Genomic DNA, 17,224 nt, shown 5'->3' on the forward strand with positions numbered 1-17,224 from the left:
CCCATGTAACAAAAGTTGAATTGCAAATACAAATATTTTCTTTATTAGTTCTTTTTTTGTAAGCAGACTTTTTATTTAAATCAGAAACATGCTTTTTCTACATGACAATCTCAGTTCCCTCTTTCTCCCCTCTTCCTCTGGCCCCCACCAAGCCCTCATCCCATCCCCTCTCTGCTCCCCAGAGAGGGTGAAGCCTTCCATGGGGGATGTTCAAAGTCTGTCATATAATTTGGAGCAGGGCCTAGACCCTCCACAGTGTGTCTAGGCTGAGTGAGTGTCCCTCTATGTGGGGTGAGCTCCTAAAGTCCGTTAGTACATCAGGCACATACACTGATCCACTACCAGAGGCCCCATAAATTGCCCAGGCCTCATAACTGACACCTACATTCAGGAGGTCTGGATCAGTCCCATGCTGTTTTCCCAGCTACCAGTTTGGGGTCCATGAGCGCCTTCTTGTTCAGGTCAGCTGCTTCTGTGGGTTTCTCTAGCCTGGTCTTGACTGGTTACTCATCACTTCCCCCTCTCTGCAACTGGATTCCAGAGTTCAACTCAGTGTTTAGCTATGGGGGTCTGCTTCTGCTTCCATCAGCTACTGGATGAAGGCTCTAGGATGACAGTTTCATTGCTACAACAAAATTTTTGTTGTTCTTTATAATAAGAAAAGGTTTATCTGTCTCATATACTTGAGTGCGAAATGCTTAAATATTGTGGGTCTCTTTCCTCCTCAGGGATTGCTGGCCATTGGTCCTTGAGGGAGGAGGGAGCAGAAGTAATCAGCAGTGATCAGATGGTTGTGAATCTAATGGAAACATCCTTCCTGAAATCAGCTTCAGTGAGACATCTCAGCTTTATTCCAGAATAAAGGAAATGTAGAGGATGAGGACAGTAGATGGGGCATCACCTATTGTGCTTGGCAGCATAATCCTACCACACAGCTCTAGCATATATTTCATTGTCATATGGACAATATTGGGGGTGATGTCAGGGACAGTTTCCAAATAAGGACAGGCAGACAGCAGAGAGCCCTAATAGGGAAGGGAGTTGCATTGAGCTCAAGGGCTGTCCAGACATGGTGGACCCCCCAGTAAAATATCATAATAAGAACTGTAGCAAGGGTATATATTTTTATACACTATTATGACACATGGCATTATGTTAGGAACAGATGCATGATGAAATATGAAACCAGTTAGAGTGAGGCAACAATATGTCTATTTTTGCAAATTATGCAAGAAAAATAGGACTATTGAGACATAATTTAAAGTCTTCCTCAGGCAGCCGTGAAGTGATAAAACCAACTCAATTCCCAACACCACTATCATTTATATCAGTCATCCAGTATAGAAAACTCTGGTTCCAAGCCCCATTCAGTCCTGGTCATCGACACAAACATAGTCTTCCTTATTGCTGTCTTCTATGACAACCAATTGAAACTGCATTGTCTCTATGATCTCCAAAGTCCACATGATGCTTCATTATTGACATTGGACATTGGTCTTCTCCAGATCATTCTTGGTTCTTGTATCCCACAACAAGAAATTGAATAGATATCTGTAGATGCTAACAGATGTAGGGTTGTTTACTAGAGAAATAGACAATTAAAGACAGGATGATCACCTGAGCAGAGGGAAATGACGTGTCTCAAATAGCCCTTCTACACAAAAGACAGCAGCTTTTATGCAACAGATTGGTGTTCTATGTTATTCTAATAGCACACTTTCTCACAATTGCTCTATTTGTTCTATGTAATGTCACATACTCCTTTGGATCACATATCTCATTAGCATCTTTAATCTCCACTCAGGTGTGTGGATTTAGGTATCATAATGAGTCACAAGTCACCTTAGACACCAGTGTCTTTGTGTCTACATCATTGACTCTGGCCAAGTTTGATCAGCATAGTTGGTTCCATACTTTGTCTTTGCCTCCATATTGAATTGCTTTATTGATTTGTAATCCTGTCTGGGCCCCCCTACTAGCTGACATTACAAAATGGCAATTGCTGTTTCGCATTTGTCACAGTGACTGTGCTTTAAATTGCTAGTGGGATGGCTGCTGAGGCTATAGTCTGGAGGAGGACGGGGAGGAGGGAATTTAGTCCCCCAGATAATTTCTCTTTTGCTGCCACTAATGGTGGTAGTTCTAACTAAATTTCTATTGTTCCCATATATTCAAAGGCCAGGGTGAAAAACTGCCAGCTCAGAGAGAGAGGATAGCAACTGACTAAGTTTATCTATTTGCTGGTGTCCCTGGAAGGCACTCCCTTCCACTTTGCCCCAATTAAAACAAACAAACAAAAAGCCCACCATGGTAAGCTTCTCCCTGCTACTTAATGTCAACCAGTTGCTAACCCTGCCTTTTTGAGCCAAGGCTAATTTTCTTTAAGATAAATGAAACACATCTTTACATGGTTACCAAAAGCAGCATGGAAAAATATAACATATTTTTGCCTGGTTAAGCAAATATTTCACAATAGGCAATTTCCATATATATATGTATATATATATTTGTGTGTATATTTGTATACTTATTTGTATACTTACATGTATATATGTCTGTATGAGTATGTGTGTATGTATGTGTATACATATGTATATGGAGAAGAATGAGAGAGAGAGGAGAGAGAGAGAGAGAGAGAGAGAGAGAGAGAGAGAGAGAGAGAGAGAGAGAGAGAGAGAGAAAGAAAGAAAGAAAGAGAAAGAGAGAAACTGAGAGACTAGCTCAGGACTTTCTGTGTAGCATAGGACCTCAGCTTCTCATAGGTACGGGATAACAATTTATTAACCCATTGACTTGGAGTTTCCTTTCCTCCAGATATTCATCAACATCTGTCACTTTGTTGTTTTTCTATAATGTGGGTGCAGTGATATTCCAATTTAATTTTACCCTGCTTGTCTCTAAAACTCAACGATGTTTAACATTTTTTTCTTATGTGTATTGGACCTCTCTCTGCCTTACTTCTTTCCCCAGTTCTCTATGAGATAATTTGTCCACTTTTCTTAGATTAATTTGTTTAAGTTAGTTTTGTAGCTGCTACTGTTTTCCTGCATTCTCTGCAGAGAACCCATTTGTTACTTTTTGAGCTTTCATTGTGATTGCAAGAGAAAGCCATCCCTTTTACTGATGCAGGGAAGGGATTCCTTCTGTCCTATAGGTTTAGGTCAGGTGGTGGTGGCACACGCCTTTAATCCCAGCACTCTGGAAGTAGAGGCAGGCAGACTCTATGAGTTCAAGGCCAGTCTGGTCTTCAAAGAGATTTCCAGGACAGTCTCCAAACCTACAGAGACACCCTGTCTCGAAAAAACTTTTAAAAAAAAGGAAGAAAAGTTTAGGTCTTGTATTTAGGCTTTTGAATTGTGTTGCCTCTGCAATTGTGTGAAAGGTATGGACCAATCTCAATCTTTCCCTTGTTCACATGTTCACATTGCCTAGCATCATTTATTCAAGAGGCTGTCATTTTCCAAGTGTATGATTTTGATAACTTGATAGAATAGATTGTATGGATGCATTTTCCTTTTTCTTTTTTTTAATCCTACCCTTTTTTTCTACTACCATTATAGTATTATTTTGTATGACTATCATGCAGGTGGATTACCATGGATTTGCCATAAGTTTTCAGTTTAGCAATTGTGATGTCTGAGCATGGTTCTTTCCCCAGGAGCTTGTTTCCTTTCTTCAGCTTTTCTATGGTTCCCTATAAAGTTTACAGCATCTTGCCTAGTCTGTGAAAGATGCAGTTGGCATTTGAATGGGAATTTAATTAAATCTGTAGTTGTTTTGGGTAGTGGTGTGGGGCATTTTAACACTGTGCTTCTTATTCATGAACAAGTTGGGTCATTCTACTATTGTCTTCTCTAAGTTCCTTCTTCAATATTTGGTGGGGTACATTGTAGGGAGTCTTACACTTCCTTATGTAAGATTATACATGTGGTATGTTTCTTTTTTCTTTTTGTGGTACCTGTTGCAACATGGTCAAAGAATGGAGTTATGTGAGGAGAATTTTGCATGCTTGTGGGAAAACAAGACAAGTCTTGTCCCCTAGTTTCTTCAAAACATGGAATTGTTCTTAGAATATGCTTTTGTGCCCTTCCCAGCTATTAGAGATATGAATGATTTTACTTCAGATTATTCATTACCCTGGACTAGTGTTATTTGTTTATACTCTTCAATGGAAAAATATGTTTTTGTTTGTTTGCTTTAGTCTGCCATGTGCAGCTTGTCCTTGTGATGGTTGTACAGTATATTTATGTGACTCTTCATTAGAAACCCTGAGAGTGTAAACTGATTGATGCACTGAATAAATTTGACTACTACATAAGTTCCTTGACACATTTATCAGCTCCATTCTTCAAGGTGCCAGCCCCTAAGAGTGTTCGTAGGCAATGCTCATGTTGAATGGATTGTTTTCATTATTTTAGCAAATTTAATTTTAAGTTTTACTTATTCAATTCTTTGAGAATTGTATGCATGAGTATTGGATTTACATCACTTACATTCCTCCTTCTTCGCCATTCCACTCCTTTGTGTCTGAACTCAGTATATAGTAACCAAACTGCTGTGGATTTGTCACACACACACATTGTTTGGGGAATGTGGAACTTTATTTATTACTTTCATATATTAAGATGTTCATGTATTTTTGTTTCTCATTACAATGATATGATTTATTATAGTCATTAGTTTGCATATGCCAAAACGTTATTTGTAGAAATAAATGTATCTATTCTTCCTCATGTGTTGCTGATTTAAATTTTATTGATGATTTTTATGCCTATGTTTGTTCATTTTTTATTTTTGTTTTTGATGTCATTTATTTATTTTCATTTTGTCAATTTAATACAAACTAGAGTCATTTTGGAAGATGGATCTTCATTTGAGAAGATGGCCTCCAACAAGTTGGCCTGTGAACAAGTCTGTGGAGCATTTTCTTGATTAAGGATTGATATGGAAAGATCTAGTATATTTCCAGATGTGCCATCTATTGGAAGTTGGTCTTGGGTGGTATAAGGAATCAGGACAACCTTGGAGAAATGGCTCAGTGATTAAGAGCACTGGGACTCTTGCTGAGGATCCAAGTTCAATTACCAGAACTCACGTGCTGGTTCACAACAGCTATAACTACAGATCCGGGAGATTTGATGTTCTTTCATGGACTCTGGGCACACACATGTTTGTACAACACACACACACACACACACACACACACACACACCCTCTCTCTCTCTCTGTCACACACACACACACACACGCACACACAATTGTAAAAATCCAAGTGATATGTTCCTTTAGTAGTCTAACATTAGTAGATTTTCCCTTAAGTCTCTCACCTATTTCACATCATGTTCTTGGCCACTTTAGCAGTGACAGTCATGATTTCCATCTGGTGGAGAGGGTCTTAAATTCAATAAAGATGTGGTGGATACTCATTTAACATTTATTCCACAATTATACCGGCATGTCTTGCTTAAAATGGAAAACAAGTTTTCTCCAATAGAGTGTCATTTGATGTCTCAGTCACATGCCATGTCAAGCACCATATCCAGGAATAATTGACCAACAGAAAACTATTCCCATAGAATTCTTGTGGACTTTTCATTTCATTTTTTTTTGTTTAGGCATTTGTATTTTATTGTATTATATTTTTGGTTCTTTGTTTTTTATTTTTATTTGTTTTTATTTTGTAAACAAAATAAATGAGAGAGAGGGAGACAGCGAGAGAGGGAGGGACCATTGTGAATACAGAGCAACATGCATTAATCTAATGAGTATATTTTTTGACAATAGAATTTGACAAGAGATCTGCTGTAATATAATTTTTCACGTCTAACTTTCCACCTGGGATGTCGAAGGATATTCAGTACATAATTCTTATTTCTTCTATGTACATGAATTGTAAAATTCATTTGAGTATGATGGAAGGCAGGGTATAATGTTAAGTTCTTGCAGCATACTGTCAAACCTTGAAATACAGTTAACATAACATGGAGGAAGTCATATCTACCAAGGGATAACAATTGCCTGGATATTGATAAAATTCATCACAAGTCATGTGAAATCATCTATGACTAACTAAATGCACTACATTATCATCTTTCTATTTTACAAGTCTGCAAGTATGATAACCTTGGCCTTGTCTGACAATTTGCAATATTCAAGGTTTTAACCTGATTACAAATAACATTAGTATTGCAAAAAGTTTTTTTAAATACTGAACAAAATGAACACATTTCAAGAGTTTCTATAAATATCAAGGAGACAGCCCATGAAAATGGGTAGCTCTCATAGCTAGGAATCTTTAGCATCCTCTTAGACTACTTCAGAACTTCTATTCTTAATTACACTTTTTTATGAATACTAAAAATGGATTTGCAGAAAATAAAATATCCTATGATACATTTCAGTGACTGGCAAGGTTATTAATTATAGGCTGAAATCTGGGTTATTTTTCTGAGGAAATAATTGCTACAATTATCTTTGGTCCTGATGTGCATTTAAATGAAGCGTTTTTAAAGTAATGTTCTAATTGTCTTGACTTTGTAAAATTTTCAGATCTCATTGTTCTTATGGAAATCACACTTCATGTAATACATAGCTCTTAAATCATTTTAGTGATGACTATTACAATGTACAAGATGATGTTTGCACTTTATACTTTCCATTTATAAATATGGTATAAACAATGTTTCCTCTTCCATGCAAAGTAGAATTATTTTGAAATACGGAGAACATCAAAAGAATGTGAATTAATATAGCTATAAATATGACCAAACCAGAATACATACTAACTTTCCTATTTTTAAAATTGTCTTTATTTTTACCAAAATGATCAAATATCCATTGAGTACAGTAATATAAAAATGCTTAAAAATATTTTGCTTAAAATAATCTTAGGCAAATGCTATTTAACAAATTTGGCTAGATTATTTGCACTTTTAAGCCTTCACTTTTTAACAATGTCTGTGAAATAAATCCAGAGAAGTTACCAATGTCCTTCTGGTAATCAGCATTAACATGTAAATTGATTTTTAATTAATTTTTATTTAAATTAAAAATCTTATTGCACATACCAATCCCAGTTTATCATTCCTTCTTCCTCCTGTCCTTCCTTTCCCCCCACCAACCCCTATTCCACCTCCCATCTGCTCTCAAGCAAGGGTGAGGCCTCCCATGGGGAATCCTCAAAGTCTGTTACATCATTTGGGGCAGCATTTGGGCCCTCCGCCATGAATCTAGGCTGAGAGAGTATCCCTCCACTAAAACCCATTCATGCACTATGGAAAAAATACTAGTTCCACTGCCTGAGGTGCCATAGACTGCCCAAGGCCCCAGAGACACCACATTCAGGGTGCCTGTTTTCGTCTTATGCAGGTTTCCCAGCTGTCATACTGGGGTCTGTGAACTCCCATTTATTCAGGTCATCTGCTTCTATGGGTTTCCCCAGCATGGCCTCGACCCCTTTTCCCATCACTTCTCCCTCTCTACAACTGGATTCCAGAAGTATGGCTCAGTGCTTATCTGTGAATCTCTGTTTCTGCTTCCATCAACTAATGAATGAAGGCTCTATGATGGCATTTGAAGTATTCATTAATCTCATTATAGGGGAAGGGCATTTAAGGTAACTTCTCCACTATTGCTTAGATTCTTAGTTTGGGTCATCCTTGTGGATTCCTGGAGATTTCCCTAGTGCCAGATTTCCCCTTAAGCCCATAATGACTCCCTCTATTAAGGTATATCTTTCATTGCTCTAAGTCTTTGTTCTTCCCCCAACTGGTTCTTCATGATCCCTCATTTTCTTCTCCCCCCCTTCCCCCTCCTCTTTCTTCTTCCTCCCTCCTTACAATTTACTCAGGAAGTCTTGCAAATGGATTTTTACGATTGCCATTTTGGACTATAACAAAGCAATAATTTGTAGTGACTTGGAGACATTTTTAGTTCATCATTTAAATTCAGCAAGTATTTTCTCTTCTAATAAATTTTGATATTAGGGGTAGTTTTTATTTCATAGTTAATTTCATAGAACTGTTTTCAGACGTCTGGTCTTCATGCTTCAAGGAGAAAATGTCTAGGAAAATGACACGGTTCTTCCAGAAGAATGCCGATGACTCCTTTTGAACTAGTAATGAAAAGCACAAATAAAAGATCTGTTAAAACAAATTCATGTCTCCTGAAGAGTTTTATTGGAAGTCTTCAGTGACTTTTCTATTTTTTAGTTATAGTTCTAAACTGTATCTGAAAAAGAAATACATAGGACAGTGGCAATAGTGTCAGTGGACATATGACAACAATGCTCAGACCTATTTATGGCGAATATTTTCACATAGGATAATAATTTCTCTACCACAAAAAATCCTAATTCAGTTATAAGATAGGCACTTGTGTCTAAACAATATAAATCTCAACTATTCTACATTTTGAAAACACATGCTGAGCATTAAATTTGTTTAAATGTAGAGAAACTTGTAATGTACTCAAAGTCTGCTCAAAAGAGATATACAACATTCAGAGGTTATCCTTAATACTTTATTCTACTTGAAAAGACACAGGGTATTTTATACTAAATTAATATGGTACCAATGTGATTATTTTGTTAATGTATCTGTGTTTGTATCAAATGAGCATTACATTATTTTTGGACGAAAAACAGCAAAAATAATCTGAATCAAGTAAGCAAATTTTATCATTACAATAACCTTGGTAGTGAGCAGTGCAATAAGAAAATTGCTTCTATTTTGTAAGATAAATTCTATCCATCAAGTATCATATGGATCTTAAAAGTATCACAAGGCAAAAAATATTAAAGTGTTCTATACTAATATGGTAGACACAGGCAGTCTTAATATATTAGGACTCTATCAGTAAACTGTAGATATTTCTTGTAATTTCTGAATGAAAAATATGCACTAACAGCCCTGAAACCAACATACATAAAGGGTTACCACCTACCCATTCATAAACAGAAACACAAAATTGTAACATACATATACATCAGGAACATATTTGTTATTTTGGATCATTGCTCTTGATCTGAAACAACATCATTTATACGGAATCAAGTGTTCCTTAGAGGGTATTGTGTGAATTAAGTATACTATTTGTTTATCTTTTAGGTTATTTGGTGAGAAGATGACAAACATAGGACTTTATGCTGTTATGAATATTGCCATGAAATAGGAAAAATTCATGTTGCTTATCTTAATATCTCTTTTAAGATAAGAGAAAAGCTAAAGTTATTCAAGGTGAAGAAATAGTGTGTGGTAGATTGAATGACAATGGATTCAGTAGACTCATATGATTGAATACTTGGTCCTCAGTTGCTGGAACTGCTTTGGAAAAACTGAGAGAGGTATCCTTGTTGGAGAAGTATGACAGTAGGGGCAGGCTTTGAGGTTTCAACAGATTGGTAGCATTCTCAATGCTCTCTAATCTTGCTACCTGCTAGACAAGGTAGCATTTATTTGTTCCAAACACCATGTTTTCTCCCCAAAATTATGATTCTAATAATCTAGAACTATAATGTAAGTCTTTATATTTTAAGTTAGATCATAATCCCTATGTGTTTCTTTGATCATGGTGTTCACAGAAACTTAAAAGTAACTAAGACAGAATAACCACTTATTTTATCCAAAATAGAGAAAATTTAGGTGTATTCCAAGAGTGGATGCCATTAAATTACTGCTGTGTTTAGAAATAACTCCAGAATAGTCAATTTTGTTTGGTCCATTAATGCCATTATATAGTCTTTCCTGAAATATAAAATTATTTAAACTCATTTACAAACAAAAAAGTTCTAAATAGAAATAAAACAGGTAACACAAATTAAAGCCTTGCTTTTCCTTCCTCAGCATCAGAAATGCAAAATAAAGATAAATAAGAATTGTGTGTCTTCTGAGCTTACTTTATTTAACTTTCTAGATTTTTGTGATTACTTTTAATTTGTTGGAATGATTTTAAAGTTTTAGCAAGCATTTGTTCTGATCATTTTCTCATATTGGTAACTTAACAAAATACCCAAAATCTCTACAACATAGCCAGGCAGTGGTGGCACACGCCTTTAATCCCAGCACTCAGGAGGCAGAGGCAGGCAGATCTCTGTGAGTTCGGGGCTGGGCTGGACCGACAGCCTCCAAAACAATACAGAGAAACCCTGTCTTGTAAAACCAAAAAAAATCTCTACAACAAAAAGGAAAAAATATCACCCAAAGAGTAGATGGCATGAAATAATTAAACTCACAGATGAAATCCATAAAAGAGAAACAAAAAAATGAAACAAAAAATGAAAATGAAGAATCAATGAAATCAGTTGGCTATTTAAGAAAATCAAGTAAGAGTGAAAAGCCCTTATCTATATTATCTACAAGGCGGCAGAGAAGGATTTTCCCATTTAAAAAACTCAGAAATGAAAGTAAAATCAGACACTGAAGAAATAAAAAAAAAATCACAAGGGCAAACTTTAAAACCTACACTCCACCAAATTGGAAAATCTAAAAGAAATGGATAATTGTCTCTATATGTACCACCTACCAAAGTTAAATCAAGGTCAAATAAGCAGTTTAAGTAGAAATATAATCCTGAGCGAAAAAAGAAGCAGCAAATTTCTCCCAACTAGACAAAGCCAAGGAACACACAATTTTATCAAAGAACTCTTCCAGACTTTCAATGAAAAGTTAATGCTAATACTCCTCACATTATTCCATATAATTGAAACTGAAAGAACCTTGCCTGGTTTGTTGACAGGCTACTCTGATACACAAATCACATAAAACCCAATAAAAGGAGAACCACAGAAAAGTTCCCATAATTCTGTATATACAATATTTTAACAATAAAATACTTGCAAACAGAGTGAAAGAAAACATCAAAAATATCAATCAGGGATGGTTCAACATATGTAAATCAACAATCCACCATTATACATATATAATCAAACTAAATGACAGAAACCACAAGATCATCCCATTAGATTCACAAATAGCCTTTGACAAATTTCAACATCCATTAATGATAAAAGCACTGGACACACTGGGGACAGAAGGAACAGACTTCAAATAGCATAAAATAACTGTTAGAACTCTGAACAAGCAAGTGAAAGACATGAATGGTGAAAAATTTAAGACACTGAAGAAAGAAATTGAAGAAGATACCAGAAGATGGAACGATACCCCTTGCTCATGAATCAGTAGGATTAATATGATAAAAATGGCCATTTTACCAAATCAATCTCAAATTCAATGAAATGTCCATCAAATTCCAAGACAATTCTTTACTGATTTTGAAAGGACAATTTTCAGCTTCATACAGAAACTCAAAATCCCCAAATTGCTGAAAGACTCCAGATTGATAAAATAAAAGCTAAAGGTAATGCTTGTCCTCAAATTGTACTACAGGAATTTGATTAAAACTGCATGATATTGGCACACAAATAGACACTTTCATCAGTAAGATCAAATATGGACACTTGGTTTTTGATAAAGTAGTCAGATACACACACTGAGAAAACGACAGTATCTTCAATAAATAGTGCTTGTCAAACTGGATACAAGCATATGGAAGAAACACAATAGTTCCATACTTTCCACCTTTCACAAAACTCAGCATAACATAGAAGAAAGACTTCAACATAAAACCAGATACATGAATATGATAAAAAAATGAAGTATCAATAGTCTTGAACTAATTGGCTCAGAAAAAAGCATTCTAAATTGTTGGGGAAGTCTTTTGTCAATAAAGCACTGTTGAGCCAATAGCAATCTAGATAGGTGGGACTAGGAGTCCAGGAGGATTCTGGGAAGGAGAAACACAAGAGTTCGACATGTAATGCCATGGGGTAGGAAGCCCGGAACTATCCTCCTGTAAGAGACATACTTAGATTAACAATTAAGGGGTAATTACTTAAGTCAGATCTAGCCAGTAAGAAACAAGCAAGGCCAACAGCTTTATAATTAATATAGCCTCCTGTGTATTTATTTGGGACTGATGCGGCTCTAGAACCAGGCGGATGGGAAGGCTTCTCTCTCACAAAGAAAAAGCTTCTCTTTACAAAATGGTTGTCAGAAGTGGTATTGAATTTCCACGTAGAATGGCAAATGCTTTAAAGGAATTTTAGAAACAGAAGAACGGAGAGAAGCCAGATTTTTGGTAGCAGCATTTTCTCAGGTGGGCTCTGTTTTGTTGGTAGCAAGCAGAGTCTCGAGGCTGGCTTAAGTTAGTCTTCCTGACTCGGCATTAAAAAAAAAAACACCAAGGTTGTTTTAAGAGACTCTGCTAATGATTGAAAGGTGTGTACGTACACCTGGAAGTGTTTGCTGGATGTCAAAATGGACTGAGGCGGTAACCTGGAATCACGCTTACACCTGCCATCTTGAAAAGAAAAAAAAACGGCAGTTTAAACAGCCACGGTTTTAACAGATAAGACACGTGGCCAGAAAAACATAAAGAGTTACAGTAAAGTCAGACTTGGATGAAGAAAAACCTCTAAATGTTTACAATGTGTTTAAAAAAATACTTAAGATCGAGGGAGAAAAAAAAAAAAGAAAAAGTGGTGAATAAGCGGCTGTGTTGGCACACGCTGGTAGAAAATGCTCCAGAGGCAGAGGCAGGCAGATTTCCAAAGAGAAACCCTGTCTCTGAGAAAAATAAATAAAAGTGAAAGAAATAGAGTAATAATAATAATAGATAAATAAATAAGCCACGTAAGGATGGAAAATACACAGAGTCTGGATACTGTATGCTATTGTGTTTTCCAGTTTTTTGCTTGCTCAGGAAGGAACTGCTACTAAGGTACACTTGATTATAAATGCTGCTAAATTAATCCAACTTCTATCTTTTAAAAATGCCTTGACTTCAAAATTTAAGTATAAGGATATGTTACTTGGAAAAGGAGATTTTATTTATGTTTCTACAGAAAATGAAAAGCTGAGGATTCCTTCCAGGCTTCTGTGGTTTGATGAACCAAGACCCCCAGAAGCAGTGGATCAGATGTTCCAACAATTGAAACAGCTAAGATGATGCAGTCTTACAGACCCTGAAAATATGAACTTATACAGGTTTCTGAGTTTTGTCATGATCCCCATAGTATAAACAGCACCCCCTTCCAGCATGAAGCAGTTTGGAATGAGCGATGTCCTAATTCCCATCTTGTTTATAAATCTTTGTTTTCATTTAAATGGGGTTGTTTATAATTGGTTAATGATCACAACCAATCTCTTTTTAATGGTAAAAAGGGGAATTATGGTATGGGTATCGTTTTTCATTTATTGATACAAATTCAAGGTCAATTTTGTGATATGTATATTTCTCCTCTTGATTTAGTATTGTGCTTATACTGATCTTTTAAAATGTAATGCGTAATTAAATACAGATTATAGATAGTTACTTATAATAGTCAGAATTTATAGTTAGGTAAGTTAGGTTTTCTAGATATACAGAAATATATTTTACATAAACAGTCTTCAAACCTCTCAAAGACCTTCAGAAAATGGCATTTAAAATGGTTTAGGGTTTTTCTTGACAATGAGAAATGTCTGCTCCTGGCAGCACCAATTATGTCTGAGAGGAAGATGGGCATTGAAGAAACTCGTTATGGAGTTTGCTTTCAACATGGCAAGATTAGCCATTTGGGCAAGAAACTGCTCTTGCCTAGACTGTTTGACTGTTGTTGTGTAATCTGGACATGCAGGACCCACAGGAAAGTGACTGCTGAACTCAGTCTTACAGGGTTCCTGCTTCATGGAAGAGTCTACAGGACATTCTGCAGGACACAGAAAAATGACTGACAGACTGCTGATGCAGATGGACAGTTTTGAAATTTCCTGCTTTGCTGCATACATTGTGGCCTATGGGCTGAAGATGGATGCCCCAACGTTACAGTGGAACTTTGGGTGACTGTCCAGGCAGTAAGATGTCTCTGTCAATCCTAGTGTTTATATATTATCCTTCTGTGTTCTTTGATGGAGTTGAAGACAGATAGTTATAATTATAGTTTTCCTTAGTTATGAAAAAAGATAAGCTACATATAGAACTTTGGACTCACAATGATGGGATAGATGATATTTTAGTTAAATCTTGCTAAAATATTGTAACTATGTTCTTACTTGATAACTGTTCTGTTATATATAATTTGACTATGTTAAAGTTAAAATCTTTCTTTTTGTTTAAACAGAAAAGAAGAGATGTGGGGGAAGTCTTTTTTTTTCAATAAAGCACTGTTGAGCCAATAGGAATCTAGATAGGTGGGACTAGGAGTCCAGGAGGATTCTGGGAAGGAGAAACACAAGAGTTCGACATGTAATGCCATGGGGTAGGAAGCCCGGAACTATTCTCCAGTAAGAGACATACTTAGATTAACAATTATGAGGTAATTAGTTAAGTCAGAGCTAGCCAGTAAGAAACAAGCAAGGCCAACAGCTTTATAATTAATATAGCCTCCTGTGTGTTTATTTGGGACTGATGCGGCTCTAGAACCAGGCTGGCAGGAAGGCTTCTCTTTACACTAAATAGAATACAATTAGCACAGGCACTAAGAACTACAATTTAAAAATGGGATCTCATGAAACTGAAATGCTTATGTAAGGCAAGACACTGTCATTCAGACATAGTGACAAGCAACCTACAGATTGGGAATAGATACTACCAACTGCATAACTGACAGAAGACTGATATCTTCAATATATAAAGAACTGAGAAAACTGGAAATCAATAAAACAAATAACCCAATTTTTAAAAAACCGGGTATAGATCTAAACAGAATTCTCAAAAGGAGAAACTCAATGGCTGCAAACACTTAGTGAATTGCTCAACTTCTTTACTAATCTGGGAAATACATGAAAAACTACTTTAAGCCTTAATCTTATGCATATTAGAATAGTTAAGTTCAATAAAAGAGATGCCAATTAATATTTTTGAGCATGTTGGGTAAGGGAAAACTCATCCATTGAGTCTGGGTGTTTTAACATGTACAGCCACTATAGAAATCAGTAATGAGGTTCCTCAGGAAGATAGCAATTGATCTACCTCAAGATCCAGCTATACGATTATTGGGCATATATACAAAGGATTCTTCATTCTGCCACAGGTGGGAATCAGATCCTCAGCTAGATATCTATCATCACCAAATATAGTTTCTACTACTTACTGGGTATGGGTTACATATAATTGGCTTGTTTGCCAGAGAGGTCCCATAGAATTCTCCAAACACCCTATGCTGTTGCCAATGCTATAGGCTGCCTTCCACTAACTAAGGATAATGCCCTATTGCTGATGCCAACACCTATACTACTCACTGGACAAAGAAGATGACCTGGAGCATGCACCGACCTTTGAGTCTATGGGGGTAGTTTTCACGGTTACTACCTTCATGCTACCAAAGAAAAAATGTAAACAAGAACACAGCTACAGAACCTTTCAATATACTATGGTGTCCTGCCTGCACTTTGTGCTATTGCAATGGTGACACAAATCCTATGTGTATAACAAACCAATATCTGACATGACTGAGAGTTCACATCTTGAGATATATCCTGGATTCTTCCTGGGTGACCAAGTATCTGAGAGTAGATAGGCTCAAACCAAATAATACTGTTCTACTAAAAGAATGTAGCTACAAAATGACTGTGAATGCCATTCTGCTCTACTCACAGATCAACACCTTGCCCAGCCATCATCAGAAAAACCTCCACCTGCAACTAATAGGAAGACATACAGGGACGCACAGCTGAACTTTATAAAGAGCATCAGAGAAGTTCAAACATTTATCCATAAAAACAATGATCCATCAACTCTCTCCTCTCATGGCTTGGGAAGCCCTTTGGAAGAGGAGGCAGAGTCTAAGCACTGGAAAGGAAGGAGGACTGTTGGTCCTCAGCCTCCACAGGGTCTCTGTGAGTGACTGGTCACCCAACAAGTGCATCCTGTTTTCCAGTCCAAGTACATCCTGTTTTCTAGTCCTGGCTTACTGCCCGGCCTTGCCCTACTGACATATCTGACATCAACATCTAACAAGAAGAAAACAAGAGTTCTTCCATGTGGGAGTTTTCCACTGTGCTATAAGTCTGTGTATAAGGCTGCTCCCTGTCTACCACAAAGAAGAGACATCTTAGCACCAATGACAATACGTCTTGTCTTTCAGTTTCCAGGCTTTTGCCTGATATATTAGACTTGCTTATGGTGCAGGCACTGGAGGTCCCACCTAGATTGGGAAAGAAAGAAAACCCTGAGAGATTGCCTTCCAAGGACTTATGAAGGTAAATTGAAAACAGGTTCCATTTAAATCTCCAGGTTTTCTCCCAACACCAATGTCAGAAAAGAAAGGGTAACCTGAGAGATCACCCTTGGAGATTGGAGGGTGGATTGGATTAAATTTCCAGGCACTTGCCCAATTTTGAGATCAGGAAAGAAAGGGGAAACTGAGAGATTACCCTCGGAGGCTGGCCAGCAGGTAAGGATTTGTGAGGGTGTATTGGGAAATGGGTAATTCAGCTTCTAAGGCTGTATTGATAGAACAATTAGTAGAATTGTTAAAGAGACAGCTAAAGATTTTATTTTAACTTTGGAAAAGACAAGTCCATGATTTTTACACTCTGGGGGGCTTAATATCTCTGTTTGGTGACAAGCTAAAAATGACCTTCAAAAGGCCCTTCGGGAAGATGGACCGGAAAGTTTTCCTATTGGTGTCTTTCTCCTTTGGAGATTAGAGAAGGATGCCCTATTGAGTGATAGTGCTAAGATGAAGGAACAAATGGCTAACCTTGAAAAAACATTTAAAGATCCCGGGAGGAAAAGTTAGTAAATTAATACCCATGTTTAGCCTTAAAATGTACTCCCAGTGATTGCCTACAATTGTGCCATGCCACAATACAAGGTGTGGGTAAGGCTGTAGCTCCTGAGTGTAGCTCAGAACTTCTCAAATGGAGAGATGCTGAGGGGCACACAGGACTTTTTACCATTTAGCCAGTTATTACCACTTAGCCAAAACCAGCAGAGACAACTGATCTGAACAGGGGAGAGCTCTTGGACCCCAGACTGACAGTGGGGAGGCCAGCATGGGACTGATCTGGACCCCCCAAATGTGAGTGTCAGCGAGAAGGACTGGGCAACCTATGGGGCTCTGAGCTGTGGATCAGTGTCTATCCCTGGTATACAGTCTTCGTGTGCCTATAGCACAAACAGGGATGCTCTCTCAACCTGGACTCTTAGGGGAGTGCCTGGACCCTACCCAGAGTGAAATGAC

The sequence above is a fragment of the Mesocricetus auratus genome, unplaced genomic scaffold, assembly GCF_017639785.1.
Source record: "Mesocricetus auratus isolate SY011 unplaced genomic scaffold, BCM_Maur_2.0 Super-Scaffold_15014, whole genome shotgun sequence".
Classification (NCBI taxonomy): Eukaryota; Metazoa; Chordata; class Mammalia; order Rodentia; family Cricetidae; genus Mesocricetus; species Mesocricetus auratus.